The sequence below is a fragment of the Vipera ursinii genome, assembly GCF_947247035.1.
Source record: "Vipera ursinii genome assembly, chromosome: Z".
Lineage (NCBI taxonomy): Eukaryota > Metazoa > Chordata > Lepidosauria > Squamata > Viperidae > Vipera > Vipera ursinii.
In genome coordinates, this window is record NC_139517.1 from 56,288,070 (window position 1) to 56,301,413 (window position 13,344).

Genomic DNA, 13,344 nt, shown 5'->3' on the forward strand with positions numbered 1-13,344 from the left:
ATTTTGGGATTTCTTTGCATTTATTAAACTTTTTTTTATTCCTTGTTTGGAAACCATTGGATTTTAGCTTTCTAAACTTTTTAAAGTTTGGTAGGAGTGTACATCTAATGACATCTAGTGGCAAAACTAAGAACTGCATTTAACCTTGCATTTTTAACTTTATCAAGCTGTTTTGACTGGAGCCCTAAAACATGGCTAGATGTCTACACACAGCATATAGTTTAAACTTTTTAATCTCCTTGGAATTTATAGTCCTGGAAATTGTGGTTGGAAAAGAGAAAAATCTTTTTGGATTGCCCTTTTCTACAGGATGGATTGCAATTATAAATAAAAATTGTTTTGAAGTCATCTGACTTCCCTGGATCACAAATACAGCATGACCTGGAATTTTTACAAGTTGTTTTGACAGAATGAATAACAAGAAACTTCTACTAGCAGAACACTTTGGATTACAAATTTTGGTATATTTTTTTCCTTTTTTCCCTTTTTTATTATCTATTATGTTTTACTATTTGCCTCTCCTATTTGTTAGAAGCCTATTGGGCTACAAATTCTGATTTACTCGGTGGATTATAAAGTATGATTAAAAGATAAAAATGAGTGTCCCAAATCTATGTAAAGCTGGAAAAACAGTAACTTCTGCTTCCTCCTCTGTTTCTGCAAATCCAGTTTATCAGAGATCAATTGATACAATGCTCCAACAAGAAAAGGCTAATAACTTCCAAAAAGCAACATTACAAGCAATCCAAAAGGCAATTGCTACTCACATGGCAGCTACAATGAGAAACTACGAGGATATGAAAAGTAATCTTGATAAAATGAACCAAAAAATTAATAACATGGACTCTCAATTTGGAAATTTTAAATAGATGGTTACAAACAACTAATGAAGAATTCAAAAAATAGAAAATAAATCAACTGAGGTTGACCAGAAACTAGAAGTCTTAAAAGATGAAAACCAGAAATTGATGCAAATAAATGGAGAACTAGAAGATTCAATAGCTGTCATGGAAATGGAAAAGGCCTCATACTTTTTAAGATTTCAAAATATAATGGAAGATAAGGAAGGGGACCTTCTAGACCTGATAATGGAATTATTGTCAGACGCATTAAGAATTGAGAAACAGGAAATGGAAGGAGAATTAGATCAGATCTATAGAGTCTCCAGAGAAGTACATGTTAGATTTCTTAAAAGATCCAGAAGAGACAGGATTTTGAGCAGAGTAAGAGATGAACCTCTGAAATACAAAGAAAAAGAAATTGTAGTTCTCAAACAAATCCCTAGGAGAATAAGAGAATCCCGAAGAGAATACCAGTTTTTCTAACTAGAAAATTAATAGAAAAAGGAGTGAATTTTAGATGGCTGATTCCAAAAGGGATTTTAATCTATTGCGACACGAAAAGATATAGACTGGATATGCCACATAAAGCAATAGAATTGTATGACAGCTAGAGAGTGTTTCTGGAAGAAGGTGATTTTGAACCTGATACAATGAGAGAAACAAAGAAACAGGAACAGATGGCAGTAGAAGGAGCAGTTAAGAGAGTAGGAATAAATTAAAAATACATACACAGAAGAAGAAGCAAGACCAAGAGAACAGTATTCAGGTGGAGATTCATCTGGAGATGTGCAAGGCATTGCCTGCCTCAGTCCTGCGGAGAGCCCATGATCAGCACATGCAGTTTAAACTGATTGGGGGTGGCAGGCGGCCTGATGCAGTCTTCAGGCAGCAATTCAGCTGGAGCTCTGCAAGGCATTGCCTGCTGGGTCCTGCAGAGAGCCCAGGATCAGTGCATGTAGCTCCAGCTGATTGGGGATGGCAGGCGGCCTCACACAGTCTTCAGGCAGAGATTCAGCTGGAGCTGTGCAAGGCATTGCCTGCCTGGGTCCTGCGAAAAGCCCAGGATCAGTGTGCACAGCTCCAACTGATTGGGGGTGGAAGGCAGCCTCAGGCAGTCTTCAGGCTGAGATTCAGCTGGAGCTGCGTGAGGCATTGCCTGTCTGGGTACTGCGGAGAGCTCAGGATCAGCACATGCAGCTCCAGCTGATTGGGGGTGGCAGGCGGCCTCACCCAGGCAGATTCAGCTGGAGCTACATTGTCACTGCATTTTTTTCTGTTTGTCAGCTCCGCATGTCTCACTCTGTATTTCTGCCAGCTGCATAGTAATCTTATCAATGTAACCAAGGTGATTGTCACATGTCCAGCCATGTTATGGTTTCAATCTGTTTTGTGCTATTAACTGCACATGTCTACAAAGGTTTTCTCACTTTACTTTCTTCCTTCTCTTTGTATTCTGTCTGATGAGAGAACATAGTCAGCTAGGAGGTTTTTTTTGCTTTCCAATTAAAGTTTTATATACAGTAGAATATGCCTCAGTTTTGTTTATTTTTACCTGATGTTTACTATGTGTCATATGAACCACGGTTCATCGCCCTCTGATAGGGAAGTATTAATTTATTTCCCTGACATTGCTGGCAGAGGATGGTTTGTTTTTATTTTCAAGAATTTTTTTTGCTGATAAGCGTATAGGCACTTAGCCAGTTAATTAGTCCAGCGACTGAGGAACGCTGTGATTAAACTGCTGCAATATGCCAAAGAAAAGAAAGAAGGCCCGTTATCAGTCTGTTGAAGAGGAGACAGCCGTTTCACAGAGATATCTCCCTTCAGGTTTACAGACTCCCCTCGCATCTGCTACACGTCTTGGAGAAGAGAATCCAGCCTCTAAGTCAAGGTCAGTCTCACCGTTTTCTGATATTACAAGCCCTCCAGAAATAATTTATACTCATGGAGCACAGGCTATTTTTGAGGGGCTCGGTGCTAGGCCAAAAGGCTCATTAGAAAAGGGAGTGATTCATTATCCTCCTAGCCCTGAACAATCTGTGCAGGAGAAGCTTTTGCAAAGTTATTATGAACAAATTTAAGCTTTTGACAAAGAGCTGCAGCAGGCAAAGGCATATGCATCAATGATTAAGCAGCAGGGGAGAGACTCTGCTGGCATACACATTCCAGATTGAGCCATATTGCCTTCTTCTCCAAAGCCAAAGCCATACCCACAAGATTCAGCCATATTGCCTTCTTCTCCAAAGCCAAAGCCACACCCACAATGGAGTAATGTGACAGACGAATGGGAACAGGAGGCTCCCACGTTACAGTCTCCTGACCAAGTGCAGTCTCAAATGACACACAAAGATATCAAGGCTACAATGATGCCTGAATCTAATGTTATAGCACCATCTGCTGGTGAATCTGTTTTACAAGATAGAAATGCTTTTTAAAGAATGCAGTACGCATTTTCACCGATGTCTCTTCATCAAGCATTGCTCCAAGCTGTAACACCTCCACGTTCATTGGGTGCTCCAGCTAGAATTCCTATTAATACTGCTACTATCCAGGTTTCTGTCCCAGATGGAACACAACAACAGTCAGCCCACGTGCAGCTACCACTGGGTTCTCAGATGTAAAGGCCAGCACCTTCTGTAGGTCAACCTAATGTACCAGCCCGAGGGCCAGCGCCTCCTGTTGGCCAGGGTGGAATTGCAGTTCCAATACAGTCACCAGCACCGGTACCAGCAGCAGCCCCATTGCACCTGCCGCAAGCCTTGGCACAGGCGCCACTGGTGCCCCCTGCTGGTTACATCCAGATTGCACAGCCTGCACAACCAGTGCCTCCTGCAGGTCAAGTCCAATTTGCACAACCTGCACACCCAGTACCTCAATTGCATGTTCCTCAACAGGCACCCTCTATTGTACCACTGGCTGGTGATTCAAAATTGAAGTGATCAGGACAGAATTACAGGGCATGGGTGAGTGAGGTTGGACTCTTGCTCCACAGAGAAGGTACTCTTTCCATGGTATTTAATCCTCCTGCCCAGCCATGGATTCCTGACATATGGGACTTAAATAATAGAGCATGCACAACATTATTGATGTCAATGGACACTGAATTGCAGCTCACATTTTCACAAGATGCAACTGCTCAACAAATTTGGACTCAATTAGAAGCATGTTATCGGCCTATGTCAATTGAGTCTACATGTTTGCTTTTGTCCGAGTTCCATGGCTCTGGATTAAAACCTGGTGAACTTATTGGAGAACACTTAACTAAAATGAAAGGTATAAGAAAAGAACTGGGTGAAAAACGCTATCCTATTGATGACTTTCAAATGATCAGCATTATTATTAACTCATTGAACTATGAATTGAAAGATGCTATTACCAAGATTAATCAAGTGCCTATTGATGAACGCACAGTGGATCATGTATGCAGAATTTTAACCGAAGAAGAGGCACTTTTGCAAGCCACGCCACATTTGAGAGGACCACCTGCATCAAGAGCTCCAGTGAGGCGTTCCTTCCATGGAAGAGCCTACGTTCCAAGGATGCCAAGATGTTACATCTGCAATCATGTGGGACATGCCACCTGGGATTGTCCCCAATGATTTCCAGCGCCCGCCACGTACCAGCCCAAAGGAACAAATTCCAGGGAAGGCAGAGGTAGAGGCAGACAACAAGGTCATGGTCGTGGTTCCAGGCGTGATCCACAAGCTCCACTTGCCACATTGGCTTTAACCAACGATCCACAACTTCAACCAGAGTACGACAGACAACTTCTTTGGACTTTGGACAGTGGAGCAGCATTACACGTTACCTATAGAAAATAACTTTATACAGAGATGCACGAGCCTGAACTTCATAAGCTTTACTTTTTTTCAAATCATCCTGTTCAGGTCATGGGAAAAGGAACTGTTTACATTGAAGTGCTTGATGCATACATTCCTGATGTTTATTATGTACCATCAGCTAATAGCAATTTGCTTAGTCAGAGTCACTTGTCTAGGGTATCATAATTCCAGGTACATCATCCTGAAAAAGTGAGTTATGTAGTTAAAGATGGAGATATTGTTGCTGAAACCATGTTGATTGGTGGTGTTTATTACTTAAAGCCAAAGTCTAAGCAGCAAGAGCAGGCAAGTATACAAGCTCCAAAAAGGGAAAGTGCAGGCCCAGTGAGAGATGTCCCAGAGAGAGATCCTGTTGCTATTTCAAAGGCTCCTAAAGCCAACAAGAAGACAAATTAAGACACAGGTTGCTCACGGCAAGCCTGAGATTCCTAATACATATGCTAATGTTGAGAATTCACTAACTGGTAAACCTTTGCATTCCAGGTGTATTCATAAGTGGCATAGAAGATTGGGTCATGCCAGTTTCCGTGTTCTGAAGAAGATGCCAGAGTTCGCAAGAGGTTTGGATCTAAAGGGATGTAAGGTGTTCTTGGATTGTGCTGTCTGCAAAAAATCCAAATCCAAAGCAGCAGCAATTCCAAAGCGCACTACACGCCTGTCAACACGCATTTTTGATTTGGTACACACTGACATAGTGGGTCCTTTTACACCAACACTTGGTGGTAAAAGATATTTCTTGACAATTGTTGATAACTATTCTAGATATGGATATGTATTTCCTATGAGAGAAAAATCTGAGACCTTTCAGATCTTTAAAGACTTTGCCGCTCTTGTCTATACCCAACACGAAGTCAGCATCGCCAGAATTCAGAGTGATTGCGGTGCTGAATTCATGTCTCAGCGTTTTCAGGACTGGATGCGTAGGAACGGCATACTACACCAGACCTCAGCTCCTTACACTCTGGCTGAAAATGGAGTGGCAGAATGTAGAAACAGGGTTCTGCAAACAATGATGCATTGCCTACTTGAAGATGCTAACCTCAGTCTCCCATACTGGGGTGAGGCTATTAAATATGCTAATCATATCATCAACCGTACTTGGAGTAGTGTAATAAATCAGACCCCTTATTTCATGTTATATGGACACAAGCCTGACCTCTCGCATCTCCATATTTTTGGTTCATACGCTATGGTGAATATTCCTTTAGCTCAAAGAAGGAAAGGGAGTCCTGCAGCAAAAAGAATGAGATTTATGGGTATTGATGATAATTCAAAATGGAGCAAATACATCGACTCTTCCCATGTGATTGTGATTTCCCAATCCGCTACTTTTGAGGAAGATGCTGATTGGTCCAGGATTCATTCTAATGATCCTGGAGTTTATTTTCCTAGAGATGCTGCTGCTAATGCCACGCAGCCTGATGATCAAGATGCACAGGCGAATGTTCCTTCCACGAGTTCTTCTCAACCTACTGTTCCGTCTTCATGAGCCACCGATTTTGCTGCTGGCAACGATGATGACGAGGATGAAACGGAAGAAGAATGGATGGTTCCGAGACGTTCCAAGAGGACCACAAAGGGAATCCCTCCAAAATGGTATTCGTGGCAAGTAACGAAAGCACCTTTACCTTTGATTTGTAATGTTACACTTCCTCCTGAGAAGTTCACACAAATCAAACATCTTCCTGAATCAGAGCAAGATAAATGGTATGAGGCAATGCAGGCTGAAATGGACAGTCCAAAGAAACTTCAAGTGTTTACGCCTGTAAGCCCTCCAGCAAACAAGAAAGTTATTGGTACTCGATGGGTCTACAGAATTAAAAAGAAGCCAAATGGTGAGTCATTGTATAAGGCCAGACTTGTAGCCCAGGGTTTCGCTCAACGTTTTCCTGAGGACTATACAAATACTTATTCACCCACAGTGCGGACTGAGAGTGTGAAAATTGCTTTAGCCACTGCAACTATCCTTGGTTTAGAGGTTTTCCAGTTTGATGTTGAAACGGCTTATCTACACGTTGATCTTGATGAAGAAATCTATGTGAAAGGTCCTCCAGGTTTCTGACAGAAAGAAGGGGATACCTGGTTTCTACACAAAAGTCTTTATGGTCTGAAACAGTCTGGTTTAATGTGGTACTTATGTCTTTCTGACAAACTAAATTCAATGGGCTTTATTAAGTCCGAAACAGATGAATGCGTGTTTACAAAAAGATCTGATAATAGGTATGAGATAATTCTTGTTTATGTTGATGATATTGTTTATATTGGTCCAAATAAGCAGATGAGTGAGAATTTTGCTAAAGCTTTACAACAGTTTTTCACATTGAAGTCTTTAGGATATATTAACACTTATTTGGGTGTTCAGGTTGTCAAAACTCAGAAGGGGTTTAGTCTTACACAAGAAGATAAGATTGAACAACTATTGCATCACTGCAACATGGATGCTAAACCTGTGAGTATACCCATGCAAACCGATTTTCACAACTTGACACATGAACCAAGTCCTGAGTTTGAGGATCAAACACTTTATTGCTCAGTCATTGGGTTGCTGCTGTATATTAGTAGTTGGACTAGACCCGACATTGCACTTAGTGTTAATCTCCTATCAGGATACATAGGCAAAGCAAAACAGTTTCATTGGACATCTGTTAAGAAACTATTGAGATATCCAAAACACACTAAAACATGAAGTTGTTGTTAGAACCCACACATACTGACTATGCAGAGTTATGTTGTTATGCAGATTCTGATTGGGCAATTGATAAGAAATCATGTAAAAGCACTTCAGGTTATATGATGTTTTTAAATGGATGTCCTGTTTACTGGCATGTGCGTAAACAGAATTTTGTTTCTTGTTTTTCTACTGAAGCTGAATATGTTTGTGTTTCAGACACGTGTAATTCTCTAACGTGGTTTGATGCTTTAGTCACAGATATCTGGACACACCTGATTCGACCGATCACTGTGATGGAAGACAACGAATCTGTGGTTTATATATCTGAGAATCGCTTTACAGATTCAAGACACATTGGCATCCGTTATCAAAATATAAGACAATCTGTTAAACAAGGTTTCGTAAAATTGCAGTATGTGCCTACACATGATCAGATTGCTGATATGCTGAACAAACCACTTCCTACAGCTCAGCACGACTATCTGTGCAACAAGATGTGCCTTATCTGAGATCTGCATTACTGACAAAAGAAGGGGCTGTCACTGCGGGTTTTTTTCTGTTTGTCAGCTCCGCACGTCTCACTCTGTGTTTCTGCCAGCTGCATAGTAATCTTATCAATGTAACCAAGGTGATTGTCACATGTCCAGCCATGTTATGGTTTCAATCTGTTTTGTTTTATTAACTGCGCATGTCTACAAAAGTTTTCTCACTGTACTTTCTTCCTTCTCTTTGTATTCTGTCTGATGAGAGAATGTAGTCGGCTAGGAGGTTTTTTTTTGCTTTCCAATTAAAGTTTTATATACAGTAGAATATGCCTCGGTTTTGTTTATTTTTACCTGATGTTTACCATGTGTCATATGAACCACAGTTCATCGCCCTCTGATAGGGAAGTATTAATTTCCCTGACATACATGAGGCATTGCCTGTCTGGGTCCTGTGGAGAGCCCAGGATCAGCACATGCAGCTTAAACTGATTGGGGGTGGCAGCCAGACTCACAAAGTCTTTAGGCAGCGATTGAGATGGAGCTCCACAAGGCATTACCTGCCTGGGTCCTGCAGAGAGCCCAAGATCAGCGTGTGCAGCTCCAACTGATTGGGTGTGGCAGGCGGCCTAACGCAGTCTTCAGGCAGAGATTCAGCTGGAGCTGCACAAGGCATTGCCTGCCTGGGTACTGCGGAGAACCCAGGATCAGCACTTGCAGCTTTCTGTTTTTTTGGTCATCATGTTTTTGACACCTTGCTAGGTGGCTGGTGGTACTTAAATATTGCCATATTCTAAAAGTGGTAAAATTGGTGAAAAGGTTGAAAAGCCCTGCTCTATAAGATTATTTAGTTATGGTAAAAACAAGTAAGAGATAGAGATATAAAATGTGCATGGCATGGAAAAGTTAAGGTTTTTTAACCTCTCTTTCATTGAAATTAAACATAGGGAGATTCGGAACAAAACATCTGTACACATCCATAATTAAAATGTGGAATTTGTTCCTATTACGTGTTACAGTGATCACCATTATAGATAATTTGAAAAAATTAAATGGCTTATATCAGTATAGGATAGCTTCCTAGTTTCATCTTACCCATACTCCTTTATCACTAACTAAACAGGCTAAAAGTGTCAGGAAATAATATCCATTAAAAATATCCAAGCTCAGTTACTGAAATTGTTGAGATTTCCTCTGTACAATCTCATTAACAAATCTCAGGATTATTTCCACCTACGGAAGTCAGTCTGCATCACCAAATATTTTCTCAGGCATTGAAATGCAGAGATTACACTGGTCTGAGGATGTTTATTTTGGCAGGAAAAAAATCTTCCTCTTTTCCCCTAAATAGAATCCAATCTTTTTTTTTGCCAACTTCCTGTAAGAAAAACAGGAAAACACTCCAAAAATGTCCAGAAATCTCCAGTATGTAATATGTGGATTCAGGATTCCCACCAATGTCAAGGGTAGGGACAGGAGGGGCAAAGAAGTCTTATTTTCCTTAAATGGAACTCATCTACCTCCTTTCTGGTAAATTGCAATATACAGAATTGTGCTTTTAGTCATTCATTCATCCAGCAGTACTTAGAATTATTACAAATGAATATTGTTTGTATTTTCATCTGTTAAAAAAAATCAAACACTGCAGTCATACTGGCAATAGCTGGCACAAGACTGTAATGCTGCAACAGGTAGAAGGAAAAAGAGGAGGACAATCAGCAAGATGGATGATTAACAGTGGTGATGAGGGCACTGTTGAAAGAACAGGTTTGGATAGGTCATCATGGAGAAAATATACATGGTCACTAGAGTCAAAAATGACAATGGCAAATAATCAATCACCAATTATTACAATCCATGGATATTCTACCATGAATATTGTATATGTGTTGCAATACATAATTTTCCTGAGAAATATTATAACTTGCTTTAAGGAATCCTTCATATTTCACAGTAGTTGTGAAGATTCTGAAGTAAATTACTTGTCACTTTAGACAACATTTCCTTAAATTAATTATATAATTAATTTATGCAATTTAATTGATCTATCTCTCCTTGCAAATATATCAAGCAAAGCTAAAGCCTTATGCCATTGTTATTTAACTTTTTGTATTAGTGACATTTTTAAGATTTCTGCTGAGCCAGAATTCCATCATCTATATTCCTTACCCATTGCCCTATTTCTATTCTTCATTATACTGATGATGCAACTACTCTGTCTATTTTCTAATGATGCCTCAGAGTTTTATTACTTCATTTTGCTAGGACTACTCTAAAATAACCAAAACTTCTCTTTAAGTCACCAATTAGATTCTGTTTTATCTTTTTCTTTAAGTCCCCAGATTAGTTGGATGATCAATGAGAAATGTATTGAACAAGTCAAATCTTTTAAATATTTGGTTGAGAGAGAGAGAGAGAGAGAGAGAGAGAGAGAGAGAGAGAGAGAGAGAGAGAGAGAGAGAGAGAGAGAGAGAGAGAGAGAGACTTAGCTCTCATGTAGGGTTTACTCTCATGTAGGAATTCTAGACTAAGTCCCCATTTGACTCCTTCCTTGGCTTGACCAGTCTCTCTCCTATGTTGTGTATTTAATGTTTGTCTTCCAGCTGCTAGTCAATTTCAAGTGAGAATGCTTCATATGAAAAGCAACTGTTGCATTTTTTAAATCTGCAAATCAGTTTCCTAACTTTTCTACAGCATCATTTCCCTGCCTCCCAGAAATGTCCCTAGATACATTTTAAATATATCCTATATCATGGCACTAACTGGGGTGCTACTTCTTTGAACAATTGGTAGATATGCTAATCATTCATATAAAAGCCATATATATATATGTGTGTGTGTGTGTGTGTGTGTGTGTGTGTGTGTATATATATACACACACACACACACACACACACATATATATATACCTATATATACACACACACACACATATATATATACATATCTATATATATACGCATACACACACACACACACACACACGCACACACACATATATGTAGATCTTTGGTCATTCGGGATTTTTCCCACGTAGAATTGGAGGTATCAGGGCAATGTTTCAATGAAATCTCATCCGTCATCCTCAGGCTGGTGACTTCAGCTTCGTTCTTCTGGGAGAAGTGTGTGATAGTGGCCGTTTTTTCTTCTTTTTTAAACTGCCAGAGGGGGTGTGTTCTGTGGGTGGAGGCTTGGCTGTGTTCTGATGGGGTGGAGGTGTGCTCTGATTGGGTGGGGGCTTAGCTGTGTTCTGATTGGGTGGGAGTGTGTTTTGAATGGGGGCTGTGTTCTGATTGGGTGGGGATGTGTTTTGAGTGGATGGGCTGGTCTCAGCTGCCAGCCTTAGACCTGAGTTGTGCTGCTTTTGTTCAGCTCCGTGTTTGTGGTGGTGCCATGTTTTTATAGTGGGTGTCAGTTTGCTTATTGTGTGGTTTGGAGGGGTTTAAAGTGGCTAATGTTCCTTGCAAATCTAGTTTAATAAAAAACCAAGAATTGATTAAGAGATGCTACTTTAATCAGTCTTTTTAGATTGGGCTAGGATTAATACCATGACTCATTGTAGTTGAAAGTGACAAAATTTAAAAAAATACATAATGGTTTTTAATAATTAATTTTAATGTTTCACTGGTCATTTTCCTCTGGTCATATAAAGTGATACAAAGCAATTCCTTTATTGTTTTTAAATATTAAATTTAGTATAAGAAAATACTTGAACTTGAAGTCTTTTGCTTTTAATAAGAATATTTAAAAGCATTGGAAAACAGCATTGGCTGAAAAAAACCTGCAAAGAGTTTTGAAAAATATCTTCCACCAGATTTTATTCAAATATTTTTTCATTTTTTTAGTTGCAGCATTTATTTCTAATAGATAATTTTCCAAATGAATGGCTTTTTGATGGAATAATGGACTATAGATATTTATATTCTACCATTTTTATGAATGTACTTAGATATCTTAACTATGCATGCTTTTTTAAAAAAGGCTTTTCTGGGTTTCTTGTTTTTGTTTTCTCCTTCTAGTTGCTTTGTTTTCCTGATCAATGTCTGTTTAAATAAAATGAAGTCTGCTAATGAGTTATCAAAAATAGTGAGAGTGTTGAGAACACTGAGGAATTTGTTGCATTTAGCAAGAGGTGTTTATAACAAAGTTGGGTGGGCAAGTACTTCAGAAGACGTTGTTAAGGCTTGATTTTTTTTATAAAAGAAGCAGCCAACCAAAACAAATTATTTTCAACTTCTATTGTTTTACTTTCTAGCAATATAAAAAAGGAACACAATGTTCTTTGTGTTTTGCTATTTCCATTAAGCCTTCTCTAACTATAAAGTCTCGCAAATTGTGTTCCACCAACTTTATGAGCAAGCTTTTGCTATATACACATTTAAAAACTACTTAGCCCTTCACTTAAGTACAGAGCAACTAGTCCCAAATCACAATTGCAAAAAAAGGGGGCACACTGCTTTATACCACTTACCAGGGGTTCATCCTCTGAGTTGTCCGAGGTATCTGTTGCCCCTGGGAGTTCCCTTCCCATGCTTGGCAGAGGGTGGGGACTCTATAGCCTCTGTTGCTCTCATGGCAGGTTCTTGTGGGTTGGCTGGGGACTTCCCTGACTTTCTGTCTGGTGTTTGATCTGGGTTGCATTGAGGGACTTTTGAGCGGCACTCTATGGCATGAGCCCCTCTCTCCCGCATTTGAAACAGCCTGTTGACTTCTTGGCTTTGGCTGGTGTTTTTGCTGGTTTGCGTGATGGCTCAGGAGGCGAGCGGCCCCACGGTTTTCCTTGGCAGTGCCTCTTCAGTAGGTCGATCTCTGCTTCCTCTGCCAAGATGTACCATTCATCGAGTCCCCTTGAGGCAGGCAAGCATCATACAGGATGTGGTTTAGGCCATCTTTGAAGTGGCTAAGGAGGATGTCTTCTGGCCAGTTCAGCTTGTTGGCGATGGCCCGGAATTCTTGTGCATATTCAGCTACCAGGCATCTGCCTTGCCTCACTGTTTTGATCTTCTTGTGGGCTTTTCGGTCAGCCAGTGGGTCCTCGAATTACCTTCTCAGAGAGGACATGAAGTGGTTGAAGTTGTGGAGCTCTAAGGCATTGGAATCATGCAGGTTCACCATCCAGTCTGCAGCTGCCCCATCCAGAGTGGATTGCACAATACAGATATGGGCTTTGTCACTGGAGATGTCTGTATTCTTTGATGTAGCTAAGGACTTGGGTTAGGAAGAACCCCAAGCATTCCGACTCTCCCCTGAATTTTGTGTCCAGCAGCGGGAATCTTTGGATAGACCAGTACCTTTGCCGCCGACGGTGTTGTCTTCCATCCTTATTGGCAGCTGTGGGTCAGAGAGGAATGGGGGCTGCTGAAGTGGTAGCTGCTGTCTCGGTGGTCTCGGTGGATGTCCCCAGGACTTCAGCTTCCAATTCCCCCTCAGTGTCTCTCTGGCTGCAGCCGAAAGTATTGGTGCAGCCATGGGGTTCAGGTTTCCCATCTCCTAGAGAACCAAGGGTT

The 13,344-nt window shown here is 40.5% G+C and overlaps 1 long non-coding RNA gene across 1 annotated transcript; it reads left to right on the forward strand.

Annotated features, from left to right (window-relative positions):
• The first annotated feature begins 2,383 nt into the window (after positions 1 to 2,383).
• LOC310648970 lies at positions 2,384 to 8,159 on the forward strand. The gene is made up of 3 exons (XR_014494191.1): positions 2,384 to 5,244; positions 7,047 to 7,133; positions 7,608 to 8,159. It is a non-coding gene; the product is annotated as an uncharacterized lncRNA (long non-coding RNA).
• The last annotated feature ends 5,185 nt before the right edge of the window (positions 8,160 to 13,344 follow it).